This window comes from Rutilus rutilus (genome assembly GCF_951802725.1).
Source record: "Rutilus rutilus genome assembly, chromosome: 10".
Lineage (NCBI taxonomy): Eukaryota > Metazoa > Chordata > Actinopteri > Cypriniformes > Leuciscidae > Rutilus > Rutilus rutilus.
In genome coordinates, this window is record NC_140215.1 from 41,257,086 (window position 1) to 41,274,196 (window position 17,111).

Consider the following 17,111-nt stretch of genomic DNA (forward strand, 5'->3'; position numbering starts at 1 on the left):
TCAGTTTTATCAATAATAGCCAATATAAAAGTTTAAGTAAAAGGTACAAGAAGCTATACAATAAGAAATAAAGCAAACAATTCAGTCAAATATCCAAATGCAGCGCTCTAACATTACAACAGTAAAGTTAAATACAAATAGCCTATAATATGAAACTAAACTTAGCCCTCAGCCAAAACGATTGACAGGGAACTCATTATATATTCACGAGACCAAAGATTGCCCGTTGGGTCTACACAAGACAAATTATATCTCATGTTTAACCACTACCGTCGGAGTCAGCGGCGAACGTCAGAAGAACTAGCCGAGGAAAGGCTCATCCAGCCGGGAAACATGAGCGCCGAGCGCCCGCTGATCGCATGGATCTCACAACCGGGGGAAAAAAAATCATCTTTATAAATAAACCACAGATTTGAGCTTTAAACAACTACATTCTCACCTGAAAAACTCTTAAAATTACATTTCGTGACACAGTAACAGTAGTATTATATTAAACTGTATTAAAAAAATGGCGCTTCTTATGTTGTCATTCCCCTTGTAGCACGCCCAAGTGACGATTCTCTGTCAACCAATCAACGTCCTGCAGTGAGTCTAACTCCACCTTTTAGTACCGTACCACTGTTCTAGGTACCCCAATGGAAGGGTACCTAAAAAGTGGTACGGTACGGTTCGGCATTTTGGTACCATTCACAACTTTTGATAGTAGAAACGCAAATAAATGCTAACCATTCCGTACCGTACCGTACCGTACCGTACCGCTCAGTGGAAACGAGCCATAAGTTTGGCAGATCAATAATATTGTTGAATATTAAATGTCCACAACTAAGCAAGCCGAAAGCAAAGTGCAACAGTGACAAGCAACCAAAACTCCATCAGTGACAGAATGGAGAAATAAACCTTAGGAGAACCCAGACTCAGTCGCTCAGTTCTCCTCTGGCCAACGAGCAAACAGTGTATGATTATAATTCAGGCAGCATTACACACTGTTAATTATTTGACTGTAAATTTACAATAAATTGCAGGTTACCAGTTGCATGACTTTCACAGTAAGTTACTGTAGCATTTTTACAGTAAATTATTGTGAAATGACAACTGTATACTGTGTCTTCACAGTAATTATGCCGTCAAATTACTGTGATTTAGCAGTAAGCTGCTGTAGAATTACTGTATTTAACTGTGAAATTACAGGTGGTGTCTATCGTATTACTGTAATTTAGCCGTAAGCTGCTGTAGAATTACTGTATTTAACTGTGAAATTACAGGTGTGTCTATTGTATTACTGTAATTTAGCCGTAAGCAGCTGTAGAATTAATGTATTTAACTGTGAAATTAGTTATTGTCTATGTATTACTGTCATTTAGCCGTAAGCAGCTGTAGAATTAATGTATTTAACTGTGGAATTAGTTATTGTCTATGTATTACTGTCATTTAGCAGTAAGCTGCTGTAGAATTACTGTGAATGTCTATTACAGTGATTTAGCATAAATGATGGACCAAACAAAACTGATAAAAACAGTGATTTAACTTTTATTTTTTAGAAGTAAAATACTATTTAATTACAGGAATAAAACACTGGGTAACAGGAATGTGTGTCAAAAGAGAAAGAAGGAGAGAGAGAAGAGAGAGAGAGAGTGAGGGAGAGAGAGAGATGGAAGAAAAGACAAAAAGGTGGGAAAATAGAGGGTTGCAGGTGTCTTGCTCCTTCCCTTGCAGCTGGCACCTGCGTAGTGTGGGTTCTGTCCACTATTGTCACGGAATGGATGAATGTGAGACGAGGATTCAAATGCAGAGGAAATGTATTAGACACTGGCAGACAAGATACAAAAACTCCGGTAGCAAGCAGGAAGGAAGGAAGGAAGGAAGGAAGGAAACACCAGGAACAGGTAACTTGGACAACGAACCAGCACAGGACTACAAACACAGGGAGGCTAAATAGGGGAACAAACAAAGGAGGGTAACGAGAAAGACAGGTGGGACAAATTAACCAATAATCAGATAACAAGATGGGAGGGGCTAGACAATAGACAGGAGAGCACATGGCACAAAACAACAAAACACCCATGTGCAGCACAAGACAAGACAGGCATGTGACATTACCCCCTCGCTACGGAGCGGCTACCAGACGCTCCATAAGACCAGGGCGGGACGGGAGGGACAGAACAGGGAGGGACGGGAGGGACGAGGACGGGACAGGGGAAACAAAACATCTGGGACGCCAGAGCGGCCCACAGGGTTCGGGAGGCCAGGGCGGAAACCTTCCCTCGGGCGGCCACGGCGGAGACGACCCCTCGGGCGGCCACGGCACTGGAACAGACACCGGCTCAGGAACTGGAACAGACACCGGCTCAGGAACTGGAACAGACACCGGCTCAGGAACTGGAACAGACACCGGCTCAGGAACTGGAACAGACACCGGCTCAGGAACTGGAACAGACACCGGCTCAGGAACTGGAACAGACACCGGCTCAGGAACTGGAACAGACACCACCGGCTCAGGAACAGGTACCACCGGCTCAGGAACAGGTACCACCGGCTCAGGAACAGACACCACCAGCTCAGGAACTGGAACCGACACCGGAACTGGAACCGACACCGCCGGCTCAGGAACTGGAACCGACACCGCCGGCTCAGGAACAGACACCGACACCGCCGGCTCAGGAACAGACACCGCCACCGCCGGCTCAGGAACAGACACCGCCGGCTCGGCGAAGACACAGGCTCGGCAGACGTGACGTGAACAGGCTCGGCGGCGGCCATCTTGTCCGAAGACACAGGCTCGGCAGACGTGACGTGAACAGGCTCGGCGGCGGCCATCTTGTCCGAAGACACAGGCTCGGCAGACGTGACGTGAACAGGCTCGGCGGCGGCTATCTTGTCCGAAGACACAGGCTCGGCAGACGTGACGTGAACAGTCTCTGGATCGGCAGACGTGCCAGGTCCCTGGGGTGGCGCCGGCAGGGCGAGCAGCTTGGGCGGGGCCAGCAGGGCGAGCAGCTCGGGCAGAGCTGGACGCCTGGTCGGCCCGCTATGGATGGCAGTAACCTCCGGGATGGTCTCTGGGTTAGGAGCCACCGGACAAGTTGTTGTGGAGGGGTTTCTCCTCCTCCGTCTCCGGACCACCGGACTCGAGATCACCAGACTCGGGACCACCGGAACTGGGACCACCGGAACTGGGACCACCGGACTCGGGACCACCGGACTCGGGACCACCGGAACTGGGACCACCGGACTCGGGACCACCGGAACTGGGACCACCTCCCTGGCAATTCTCTCCCGATCGTGAATGAGACCATCCACCATCGTCCCAAAACTGACCCAATCGAATGCTTCTCGCTGCTGAGTCCTCATGTGGTCCACCGGAACTGGGACCACCGGACTCGGGACCACCAGAACTGGGACCACCGGACTTGGGAACACCTCTCTGACAATTCTCTCCCGATCGTGAATGAGACCATCCACCATCGCCCCAAAACTGACCCAATCGAATGCTTCTCTCTGCTGAGTCCTCATGTGGCTGGTTTGTTCTGTCACGGAATGGATGAATGTGAGACGAGGATTCAAATGCAGAGGAAATGTATTAGACACTGGCAGACAAGATACAAAAACTCCGGTAGAAGGAAGGAAGGAAGGAAGGAAGGAAGGAAGGAAGGAAGGAAGGAAGGAAGGAAGGAAGGAAGGAAGGAAGGAAGGAAGGAAGGAAGGAAGGAAGGAAGGAAGGAAGGAAGGAACAGGAACAGGTAACTTGGACAACGAACCAGCACAGGACTACAAACACAGGGAGGCTAAATAGGGGAACAAACAAAGGAGGGTAACGAGAAAGACAGGTGGGACAAATTAACCAATAATCAGATAACAAGATGGGAGGGGCTAGACAATAGACAGGAGAGCACATGGCACAAAACAACAAAACACCCATGTGCAGCACAAGACAAGACAGGCATGTGACAACTATATACAAAAAATAAGAAAGGCAAAAAGTTTAAGTTACTCTGTGGGGGACTGGCTCCCTGTAAGTATGGTACTCGCATTGTAACCCTAATCCTAAAATGTCTACAATTTAAGTAATTTCAACTATTTTAAAAAAATCATGTGAATAAGTACTATATCAATTAATATTAAATCAACAAACCAGAGGACTCTAATCACTCCTGTTAATTTTACTCAGTCCTATTATTTTTCACATGAGTAACAGGACTGAAAGTAACATGATTGAGGTTAAGCAAAAATTGCATGATAAATTGCATAGTAATGCAACTCAGTAGCAAGTAATGTAATGTAAATTTACACTTAAAACTATTGTAAAGTACTGTAAATTTAGGCATGTTAAATTCATATAAACGTAAAAACAATGAATTTTACACATTTATTTTGCAGTCTGTCTAAACTCTACATTGAACTAGGAGACACTATAGAACACATTAAAGGGATAATTCACCCAAAAAATCTTTGGAACACAAATTAAGATATTTTAAGGAATCCAAGAGCTTTCTGTATCCTCAATGGACAGCAATTTTATTTACTTTCAAGGCCCGGAAAGGTAGTAAAGATTGTTAAAATAGTCCATATGTCTACAGTGGTTAAACCTTAATGTTATGAAGCAACGAGAATACTTTTACTGCGCAGAAACAAAACAAAACAAAATACCGAATTTTTTCCTTTCTGCGTCAGTATCAGATGCTATTCACGTGATGTGTTCTCGATCATGCATGTGATTGCATTGCGCACAAAAAAAGTATTCTCGTCGCATCATAACATTGAGGTTGAACCACTGTAGTCACATGGACTATTTTAACGATGGTTTTACTACCTTTCTCGGACTTGAAAGTGGTTATAACATTGCAGTCTATAGGCGGGATCAGAAAGCTCTCTGATTTCTTAAAATCTTCTTAATTTGTGTAGAACAAAATTCTTGTGTTTGGAACATCATGAGGGGGTGTAATTAATGACAGATTTTTCAATTTTGGGTGAACTAACCCTTTAATAGCTTCAGTAAACTTCTTACTGCATAACTACATCTAGCTTAAAGGAACACACCAACTTTTTGGGACTTTAGCTTATTCACCGTATCCCCCAGAGTTAGATAAGTCCATACATACTCCTCCATGCGTGCCATAACTCTGTCTGACGCACCCACCGCTAGCCTAGCACAAAGACTGGAGATAAATGGCGTCAGCTAGCATACTGCTCCCAATAAGTGACAAAATAACGCCAACATTTTCCTCTTTACATGTTGTGATTTGTATAGTCACAGTGTGTACAAATAATAAGGTCACATGAGACACAGCCATCTTCTAACCGTACACATACTGGGAACTATATTCTCAGAAGGCGAAGCACTGCTATTCTGCAGAGTGATTTACTCCAACTCTGAGCAAACTCTCTGCTCCTCACCACGGGGCTTCTCAGACGCTGCGAGCAAATTACTCCGCCCAAGTAGCAGTGCTTCGCCTTCTGAGAATATAGTTCCCAGTATGTATACGGTTAGAAGATGGCTGTGTCTCATGTGACCTTGTTTTATGTAAAAGGTATGTATGGACTTATCTAACTCTGGGGGATACTGTGAATAAGCTCAAGTCCCAAAAAGTCAGCATGTTCCTTAAACAGATACAGTGTTTTGTTAGTCCATTCTGAAGTTGGAACACAGCTTACATTAGATTGACATCCATTCGAAGTCAATGAGCTTCCTGATCAGAGTGCAGACTTGCTGGTTCATGTGACCTCTCTGCCTCTTAGATTTTGTGCCCGTCTCTGGGTTGATGCCCAAGAAGCACCTTGGGTGAATGCCCAAGAAGCACTGGGTCAGTTCCCAGTCACCACCTTCAGCCAAACTAAAGTTAGCTCAGTTTTAACAAGGTGACATTACTGTAATTCAGAAAGAAAATATTTTTCATGGAACTGAACTGAAAAACATTTCCATCACAAACACAGTCAAGAATAGACCTTCAACAAAGTAGAGGTGTGTGATTTACTTAGGTAAAGCATTCGGGGGGGGGGGGGGGGGGGGGGGGGGATTCATCACCGTTTGGCTGCTGTGGTCCTGAGTGGATTGCAAAACACAATACATCCAAACATTCCTTGTTTAACCCACCAAATAAAAAGCAAGCCCTCAAGTACAAGTACAATATCAAGTACAATATTAATGTAGTTATTACCTTTGGATAAATTCCAGAGTACAAGCAGCTTCTTCAGCATACTTCAAATTAAAATAGTAGTAGCTGGAAAAAATAGCAGCCAGACCAGATGTAAAGTCAAGGTGAGGTCCCATGACCACTTGACCCTCCAACGATAGCATCCATGCCCGTGGTTTCATTATGTCACCTGAAACAAAACCAGATACACTCATCATGGACAACTGTTCAGTAAAGGAATCAAATTATAATCTTTTTTTTTTTTAAATTAGAGTAAAAAGAGTTGTGGCATATTCTAACTACTGTGTGTTACATTGCTTTAAAAGAAAATGTCAATACATTCCAAATGTTGAACAGTAAATAAAGTTGCAGGTGTACAGTATAATTCAAAACACCACATACCTTATCACTTAAAAGTTTCTTTTGGATATTAAAAATCTGTCCTTTTCATAATAGATATTTATTTTAGTTTTTTAAACCCAAGAGAATTGCAATTTAAACTTTTAAATTTAACAATTTAAAAGTCGTTCAATTGGGGAGTGATTTCGCAGGTCGTTTATGTTGACTTCAGTGAGAGAGCCAACATTTTTGTTTACATTTAGATCCTTAAATGAAATTAATACATGAGCATCATACTCAAAACACTACTCACTCTCAGGTTATCTTTTTAACAGATTTTTTTTGTATATAAAGGGACTATATGGAACTTTGTTTGTGGTGCTCAAAGTGCAAAAAAAACACATTTGAAAAACTCAACAGCAATGTCTCTTTCCAGAAATCATGACCTGGTTTACTTAAGATAATCTAGACCTAATCTAGACAACAAATCTGTGGATGACTTGACAAAATACATTCAAAATGAGGAAGTCATCAACATTACCTTGAACAATCAAGCGAGGGGTGCTTGGTAGCATCACAGTCCCTTCTACATCAGTGGCTGTGGCACAAGGCTGCAAAAATAAGAGTAGAATAAGATTCAACTGTTAATAATCTGTAGCTATAGTCAATTTGCGAACAAATCTTCCCTTGGCCCCCTATAAGGCAGTACACATTTGGTAAAGTTTAGAATGTGATCATGACAATGTGACTGGTTTCTTTGGATTGATGAGCAGTTGGCACCTGTATGAATGGTGAAGTGTAGTGTGAAGCGCTTTGTGTGGTCAGAAAACTAGAAAGATGCAATGTAAGTACAGTCCTATTACCATTTACAAAAAACAATAGACCTAATGCTTATGTTAATGTGAGAGTGAAAATATACTTACATCAACATCAAGCACAATAGCATCCTTGGGCTCTTTGAAGTACGCCATCAGAAGGAGAAGAAGGCATGAAGCCTTGTCTGAAGCCTCCGGTTCAAAACAAGCCAAAACATCTTTCACGCCTTGATGACAGTTGACTTCTTGGCAGAATGGTGTTGAATTTGTTCTCCAGGGCCTCTCGAAACTTCACGAGGATGGAGACGTCGGTCAGAAGAGTAAAGTGTGAACATATACCTGAAGATAATGGAGTAGAAGTGCTGCTGAATCTTTGTTGTAATTATATACAGGTGCTCTTTGGATGCTTCAGGTACATTGTGTGTGTTGCATGGGTGGAATATAGCCTCAAAAACGAGTGAGTGGATTTTTGCCAGTATAGGCTCCTTGTTCTCACTCTGCTGTTCAAACAACTTATAACAGTGAATTTTGCATAATAGGACCGCTTTAACTCATTGTAACAAAACAAAAGAAAGATATTGTGGACAATGACCCTTAAGAAAGACCTGTGTTTGTCGCAACCCGTTAGTCTGTTACATACTGTACATACTGCCATGTAAAATAAGGGAATTTTTATAGCTTTGGATTGTTTTTGAAAGAGATGTGCATTTTACATTTCGGATGATTGAGACTATACTCCACCCATGCAATGAGCCATGTGCTTCACAAGATGAAATAGGGAAAAAATACCTCTTGGTGAAAAGAGAAAAGGCCATTCCTCCTTAACAACTGCAATGGCTGGCGCAGGTACACTATTAAGATAGCGTCGCTGGATGATATAGGTCTTCTCCATCAGAGGTTCAGCTCTCTCAGCACCACTCATGCCTTCCTCTGAGTAGATGTTAAGGAGATGACTTTTGATGCCATCTAATGATTCCTCAGTTTCGCCAAATGGAACTTCCTCAGGACACCACCTTACACAGCCATACTGATCTACAGGGCCTCTTGTCATGCCTCTGCCTTCATCTGGTACCTGACTGTGCGTCCTCTCTCTGCGTCGTCTCGCTAGAGTATTGTTCCTGGTTTTATATTCCACCCTAGTTTTTATTTGCTGCAGAAAAGAATGACAACCATCTCCAAGGATGTCTCCATTTTTTGCAACGTCAGCAAAACATTTCGGATGGCTCCTTACAATGCTTCGAGCAATGTTGTGACACATTGTTCTGTTTGGGTTAGGGTCATGATCCAACATCTGATCAACCACTGCCCTAACCATATCTTTTCTATCACTTGGTGATGGTCTTGTTTTATTTGTTAGTGCCTTTCGAATAGCTGCTGGCATCCTATCCCAGTTGACCTCGAAGGCTACATGCCATGGTCTGCCAAGTGGCAAGGATGGAGACGAAATGGTGTCTTGAGTGCATGGGAAGTTGGAAGGAGTGTTTAAGGAGCTGGGGACAACGGTTGGAGTGACAGGAACCAGTTCCAGTTGAACTATTGCGAGTCCTACAAATAAGAGAACAGATTATTACATGAAGGGAGAGAGAAAGTACTCCATCTGTGTTTGATTATCGCTCTGAATCCGATCTGGTGTAGTCTTTGACAAAAAATGTATTTTCTGATAATTGCTCATGTTTTTTTTTATGAAACTTAGCAGCGAAATCCTCAATTCCCTAAAACTCCACTAATATTTCCTTTGTCCACTAATAATTTTTGACACACAGGGTCTTTGTTTTGATTAATTTAATTTATTATTCATAAAGATTAAATATGACAATTAACTTTAGTATTTATTGTTATGTGTTGTATAATCGCCAATAAAAAAAAAATACTTTGGGCAAGACATTTTTTACTTTGGGCGAGTAGATTTCTAACCCACTCGACCGACCGAGTAGATGCTATATTCATGCTATATTTACACTTATGTAATGCTGCCTTTCTTCAAAAAAAAATTTTTAACTTAATTTTATGCATTATATTATATTTTAACCTTATTTTTATTCTATTCATTTTTATTCAACTTTAGATTATTCAACTTTACAATGGGAATGTATCAAAAATATAGTTACCTTTAAAGCCATTCAGTAACTTTCGACACTGAATAGGTCGAAGGTATTTCTCGATATCCTTTTCTTGAACTAAAGCAAGGTCTTCCTGGTTTTCCACACCAAGCTCTTGCAACCCATTCAGCAGTGAAGTCAGAGTATCTTCAGATAGACCAGGTATGAATGACAGCACCACTTCTTTCATCATTACTTCATCCATTTTCTGAAAAGAGAGTCTGAGCAGACATACAAACAATTCCATTTGTCAAATTACTATAGTTATATTAGGGTGACCAAACGTCCTGTTTTCCCAGGACATGTCCTGTTTTCACGTCCTATCCTGGCTGTTTTTTATAAAGTTATGAATGTCCTGGTTTTAATATTTTAAATGACCAATCAAATCAAAGCAGGCAGACTTCATGTTCACAGAATTTTATCAGCGTGACTCGACGCTTCAGTTTACGTTCAAGTGCGAGATAAGATGTAAGTAGCTAACAGCGTAAAAAAACAACAAAAAAAACAAAAACAAATGTAAATTCACAGATGATTTACCGAGAAAATTCCTGTGTTTTCGTTTCGGTCGGGATCCGTGTAAAGCAGAATGCATGAATTGCAAAGCTGGTACGTACGTGTCAGTGTCAAATAAAGGTGCTAGCGACCTAGAAGCCCACATAAAGAAACTATAGGCTACAAGAGAACATCAGGAGGATTGAAATTGTTTTTTTACTGAAATAGTGTAGTAGATTTTTTTCTTTTAGTAGTAGATTTTTAACCTATGGCCATGAAAAGAAATAGTGTGACGTTAAAGGTGTTAAAAGCTAAACTTTAAAAAAAAAATAGTATTCTATTGCTGCCAAACATTGAATGGAAAGGATGTATTACTTTATGTGTTAAAGTTCAATAACATAGTTGCAAGGTTGTGAATGCATTTGTCAAGTATTTTTGATGCATTCACCCCAACCACGCCCCCACCCCTTAACCACGCCCCCGCCCCTTAACCACGCCTCCCCAACCACGCCCCCGCCCCTAACCACACCCCGCCCCTAACCACGCCTCCCCAACCACGCCCCCACCCCGTAACCACGCCTGCCGAAACCACGCCCCACCCATCAACCACGCCCCCGTCCTCTTTTCTGAAAACTAAAATATGGTTACCCTAAGTTATAAACACAATGTTTGAGCTTTATTACTGCAACAGACTGTACCTAAAAGAGTGGAACTATATATAACTCATCATAACTCAATCATTCCTGACCAAACTAAAAGTTTCCAAGTTTACTGCAATTTTCAGTCACACTGTCCATTTTCCATGTTGATTACAAACAAATTAGGTTTACTCACACTTTACTGTTACATGTACAAGTTGTCCATTTCCACAACAGATATCAAAGAACACTATCCCTTTCCACTATATATACTAACTGGGGGGAATACAATTAAACTATTTACACCTAAAAACACATTTAGTAAGCAAAAAATTGTCTCAAGTAATTGACAAAAGGAAGGTATGAATTGAATCTGGATGTAATGAACTAGGATATTTAAGAAACAAATAACAGTTGTTTAGACAAAATATACTATTGAAATAGTTGGATTTAATACAGACAGGGATGGTATCAGTTTCTTTTTTTTTCTTTTTTTTTTTACCACACCTAAAAACCACCAGCTCTGGGCATCTAAACTTTAACTGTGTGATGAATTATAAAATAATGACTTTAAGCTTAAACAAGCTTAAAATATGAACAGTTTTACAATCAATTCTTTTTTTTTTTCTTTTTTTTTTTTTATCACTGTGATGAGATCATGTACTACAGAACATTTGGTAGTAAAGCAGAACCTCTGCCATAGCTTAAAAAAAATTTATTAAAAGGAACACTCAATAAGTTTACATCTTGTGTGTGCATTTCTACCTGCTTGCTCCACTCGTCACATTAATTTCAGCTACCTCTGTCAAGTGCCAGTTCAAACTGCTTCTGGAAAAGAATGGTGGAGAGCAATTAGTGATATATCATACACTTTGTATGATGGAAGAGGATAATAGTCAAGCAAATCCTTTTGCTCGATGCAAACATAATCCTCTTGGGCTGTTCCTAATTCACAATAGACACCCATGTCGCTCAGCTTCACAAAAGTATGTTTCTGAGTCACAAACTGCACAGACTCATTAAGAGCAATGATAAGATGAATCTTTCCAACAGAAAGTTCTCCATCAGTACTCTCAAGCAAAACACACATCCCCTTTCGGTATACTGTGCCTTTCACTGTGACTTCATTGCAAGCTACTGCAGACTGTGACTCAAGCTACTGATGCCCTGATCCTGTCGTTGTAATCACTCACATAAAACTCTGTACCCTTATCAACATGCACATCAGAAGGAAAGAGTCTGCCTGCACTCAGGTAGGCTTGCAATAGTTGGTGTCTTTCTGCAAGAGTTTTGCACAGATTCTTAAAGTTGTGCAATTTCCTAGCACACTGCTTGAAGAAGGTGTGTTTGCTCTCAAACCGTAACGTCCACAGGCGTATAAGTGGGCCAAAGTGAAGAATCAGCACTGGGTAATGGCACAAATAGTGATGCTTTGGTTTTAACGGACTGGCAGGGAAAAGCCTTTGACGACTGAAGATATATTCTTCAATAAGGACTTTAAGATATGCCACTTGGCCTGCTGTAATGGCTGGTGCACAAACAAGCTCCACAATCTCTCTCAGCTGCAGAATGAGTCGCCATACTTCATTTTCAGAAGGATCTTTAATTCTGTCACCCACAAAAAGAGGTAGCAACCTCAGAAAGCACCAATTTTGAACTGCATGTCCACTTAATCGTTCACTACCAGGAGACATGTCTGCTGGTTTGCTGCTGGCATCATTTCCTTGATATTTGAATTGATTTTTACATCTGTTTAATTGTAAGTAGGTAAAGTGCTTCTCCTGAACCAAGTGACCAACAAACAAGGCAAGGTCATATGACACAATACCCTCAAACAAGTCATGCCCCAGACATGGCGGGAGCCCTGGCTGGCAAACATGGAAATAATTAAGCTGGTTAAAAGGAGAGTCCATCTTGATGCCGCATACTGTGGCAGTAGCACTGGTGTCTAAACCTTGCAAATGACTTTGATAGGATTGTGCAGTTCTTGAAGTCCCACACGTGTGTGGTTCATTCATAAATGCATTTCTGTCGATCTCACAGTAGCGGCAGAAATGGGTTGCCCGACTAAAGTTTTCGACAAATCCCCCAATGCAATGTGATCCCAGGTTGTCTCCTGAAATGGCAACTAAAGCTCCTTTTACAACTCTGCCATCATTTGTCAAAATACCTCCTTCCTCTAGAAGTTTGAGGTCACTGATCAATGGTTCAAAAACTTTGTGCATGCCAAAGTATTTAAAATCTTTCTCCCTACATAGGAGGACAAGTTGCATGTGGTCTATTGTGGATCTATTGTGAGGCAAAATGTCAGTCAGGGTCATGTAAACAGCTAAAACCTTGTGTTTTTTTTTTTCCTGAATCAAGTGGATTCACAACCTCAAAAGCATCTTGATATAGGATCACACCAACAGAGGAAGGCTCTGTTTTCAACAGCTGATTGCCCTTAAATCCCTCTCCATCTCTCACATCCTGAATTATATTTTCAGTAGCTGGTTGCAAATGTGTGGCGACATATTGTTCTCTTACAGACTCACTTTTGAACTGTGTTGCTAACGTCTCATGGATAGGAATATACTGGGAAAAGCACTCGTTACCATTTTCATCACTGCCCAAAAGAAAAGGCACAGGCTCAACATAGTTGAAACTTTTTTTTAAAAAGCTCTTCCTTTTTTGGTCTGTACTCAAAATGTCCCTGTTACACATCTTAAGAAGATCTTCCCTGTTCATTTCATCAATGATGTTGCTTATAGTGTCCTCTTGGATTCCAATTTCTTTCAGTTTCTTACTTAAGATCATAAGGGAATGTGAGAAGCCAATTTCATGGGCATTTTGAAAGTCCTCAATGATTGTCTGTATAGTACTGGCTGGTAGCAATAACTTTCCTTGTAATTTAAGATACAGAAGCGCAAGGTTTTGCAAATAGAGAGTTTCATCTACAGCAAATTGCCCCTCTGGCTCATTATCATCCACAACAGAAGTATCAGAACATGGCTGACTATGCAGACTACTAGGCTCAGCAGGATCGGACACATCTAACAAGGTGTGATCTAGATTTTTGTGTTTCCTTGAAAAATGTGAGGCTAAAGTGGATGCAACTGTAAAGCTGCAATCACAACCTCTGACTGGGCATTTGATTTCTAATCCCTCATGTATGTGTGATTTCAAATGCTTGATGAGGGAGCTTAAGGTGTCACATGTAACTGTACAAAACGGAGCAACACATTTTAAGGGAGTCTCAAATTGCTTGCAAGGTCGCACAGATGATCCAAGCCCTTTATGCTCTCTATACATATGAGTTTTCAAAATATTTGCTTTGCGATACATCCTAGAGCATTCAGGCACACCGCAATTGTACTTAAAGTTAGGAGCATTGCTATGCAGCTTTGAGTGCTGAATAAACTCAATAACAGTCTCAGACACATGTTCACACAAACTGAATTTACAGTTGAACATTGTGTTCTTCAGTTAAGAAAAACTAATTTTAGAAATAATAGAAATAGCAATTTTGGATGTAGCTAGCAGATTGCCCTTATAACACCAACATACTGTATTTGGATCACCCACACCTAAATTACTAAACACTACTGGACCACATAAAAAGTAATGAACAATATATACACATTAGTTAAAGATAAATGTGAAAATATAGAATCTACTAAGGACTACTCAGGTTATTAACTTTAAAATGAACAGTGTGTAGCTAGAAAGCTACTTCACCACCCTGTAGTGACAGTCACTACTGTTGTAAGGTAGGCTAAAGTTACTAGAAACGATTAAACGAAAATTACCAGATGACGATTAAAAGACAATAATTACAAACGTATATCCTACAGATACAAATCACTGCAATTACTTTGGACTGTCTAGTTATAACCATAGACTGTGGTTATAACCAACATTAATATTCTTGCAAAACACAGATGAGTGCACCTTGGTCTAACAGCGGGAAAACTGCCGCGCAAAACATTTATTTTGGCAGTGGAAAATTCCAGAGACAAGATTATAAAAAAAAAAAAAAAAGAATATTGACATGCGCACTTCATTTTTCTGTTGAGGAGACAGACAACGGTTGCTCCGTTTCACACACACAGCAGGGAAGAAAATTATTATAAAGATACTAATTTGAGATGAATTTAATCCACCTTTGCCCAAATCCACAACACCATAATTTGTCTAGTTGATAATAACTGTCAAAATACCCACATTAAGGCCACATCTTACCTTATAACTGTATTTCTCGTCGGTCAACGTAGTAAAATGCTGTGGGAAAAGAGAGAACGCTGTTAGAGTAAGTTAACTAAGATAAGCTTTAAGCAAAGCTAAAGTTAAATGTTGGACGGTGTCTCTAACCAGTTACCAACTTAATACGGTATAATTAACACTACAACCAACGTCTGTTCGTTCAAATTTGCGCGCTTAAACCTAAACGCGAGTCTGCTCCAGCTAAGTTACAAAAACATGACAACAGAACCTACAACTAACGCTAATTTGGTTCATACTTTTAATAACATGCACTATCATATAAAAAACAGTCATCAAATTGATAAAGTTTGACATTTAAACACTTACCGCTGAATCCACCGAATGAGATCAGAGAGCTCTGATGACGCTGACGCAGTTGCCACTCGAAAAAGACGGAATTCACAGTAGTTTCTTGTAAAAGCCCCGCGCCTGCATTATTTTCACAGTAAAAGTCTAAATACGGTATTATATTGTGAATTATCACAGTTAAAGCCTGTGAAGTGGTAATAATGTCATTAACTGTGAAATATTACAGTTATATCTTGTGAAATCCTGGAAATATTTTACAGTGCAGGTCAGAGCTCAGATTGGATCGGAACAATCAGAATATTATCCAGTTCCATTGGTTAGCGATCGGAGTCGGAGGAGGGCAGATCATTTAGTAAGGTAGCTGAGAAGTTCAGGATTCCTGTTGCTCCACTGGCCCGATATGTGAAGAAAGGCGAGAGCTTGCTGATGAGGGCCAGGCCTGCTGCCCTCGGTAGGGTACAAGGGCTGCAATACAGTTCTTACTAATGACTAGGAGCTCAGCCTGGTGTCTTATATCAGGACAGTAATAGCCTAGTATGGTAACCCCCCCCATACAAATCCATAACAGATGTTTTTCTGCACATACATTTTCTGTAGGCTGAAGGTATTTTTCAACAGCCTTCAACTTCAAATCATGAAATAATTAAATTATACATGGGATATCTTATAAAAGTACAACTGCATTATCAACTCATTTTGTTTTTCTTTATCGTTGTAGATTCGCAAATTGGCTTTTGAATTGGCCAATGTTTACAGATTGCCTTTTCCACAGCGGTGGACTAAAAACGACAAGGCAAGTGCAAGTTGCGGAGGCACCCCGTTCTCTCCATCAGAAGGCCTCAGGCTACAAGTCTGTACAGATCAGCAAACTTTAATGAAGTGAATGTGGGGTCTAGACAACTGTCTACAGCAGACATGGATTTCAGGTAAAGGATATCTGGAATGTGGAAGAGATGGGGCTCGTGACTGTCCAGAAACCTGGCTTTCTTGTTGCGATGAAGGGGGAAAGATGAGTGGGAAGCATCACATCAGCTGAGGGTGGGGTTCTTGTTACCATGGCACTGGCAGGGAATGCTCTTGGTAACATTATCCCCGCCTCGTTTCGTCTTTCCCCAGAAGAAATACCTTCCGCATTTCATTCGTTGTAGCCCAGAGTGGTCTATCGGCACAGCCAATGGCAGTGGCTGGATGATGGAGAAGGACTTTGTTGTCTTCTTGCAGCATCTTGTACACTACACCCGGGCAACAGAGGAGAGCAAAGTCTTGCTGCTGTTGGATAATCACAGCTCCTATATCTCAATAGAAGCTATAAATCTCTGTAGGGCCAATGGTGTGGTTATGCTTTCATTTCCACCACACTGCACTCACCATCTGCAGCCGCTGGACAAGTCTGTCTACGGTCCGCTAAAGAGGCTCTTCAGCGAGGAGATGGACAAGTGGCACCGTGAGAATCCTGGACGAACTTTTTTCCGACGTGATCAGAAGAACCAGTTATTATCGACCATATAATCAACCCATTCAATTCTAGCCAAATCAAATCCTGCCACAGTGTTGGTGCCACAGACGATTCTTACTGAGGAAAACGTTATGGGAGTGTGATGGCCGACAACGTGGCCACACAGCAAGGCGGTAACTAAACCACACACACAGATATGCATCCTTCTCTTTTGTTTGTTTGTTATTTTGGTTGTCCTTTAGTACATTTCATAATTAAATATTTTGTTGCAGATCACCCTGTATTTATATACATTTCATAATTAAATATTTTGTTGCAGATCACCCTGTATATATATACATTTCATAATAAAGACAGATTTGGTTCATTTTACCCACTTTATTTCTAATTTACACTTTTACCATACATGACTAGGTTGGGTGCACACTTTCTAGTTATTAGTGGTATATTGTGTTAACATTTATTTATTTTGAGTTTAAGTTGCCTACATGTGGAAAGCAGAGGTTTGACGCTGTCTGGGCAAAACGCTGCACTTCGGTGGAGGTCTGTTCTAATAAAGGACCGGCTGGCGTCATTGGCCGCCATTTTGTTCC

At 41.1% G+C, this 17,111-nt stretch overlaps 1 pseudogene across 1 annotated transcript; it reads right to left on the reverse strand.

Annotated features, from left to right (window-relative positions):
* Positions 1-1,565: 1,565 nt before the first annotated feature.
* On the reverse strand, positions 1,566-15,398 carry LOC311299014 (annotated as a pseudogene). The gene is made up of 10 exons (XR_014630310.1): positions 15,081-15,398; positions 14,733-14,771; positions 11,277-11,339; positions 9,391-9,602; positions 8,072-8,827; positions 7,391-7,621; positions 7,009-7,078; positions 6,153-6,318; positions 5,650-5,771; positions 1,566-1,743 (listed from the first exon to the last, which is right to left on the reverse strand). The product of XR_014630310.1 is annotated as an uncharacterized misc_RNA (transcript).
* Positions 15,399-17,111: the final 1,713 nt, after the last annotated feature.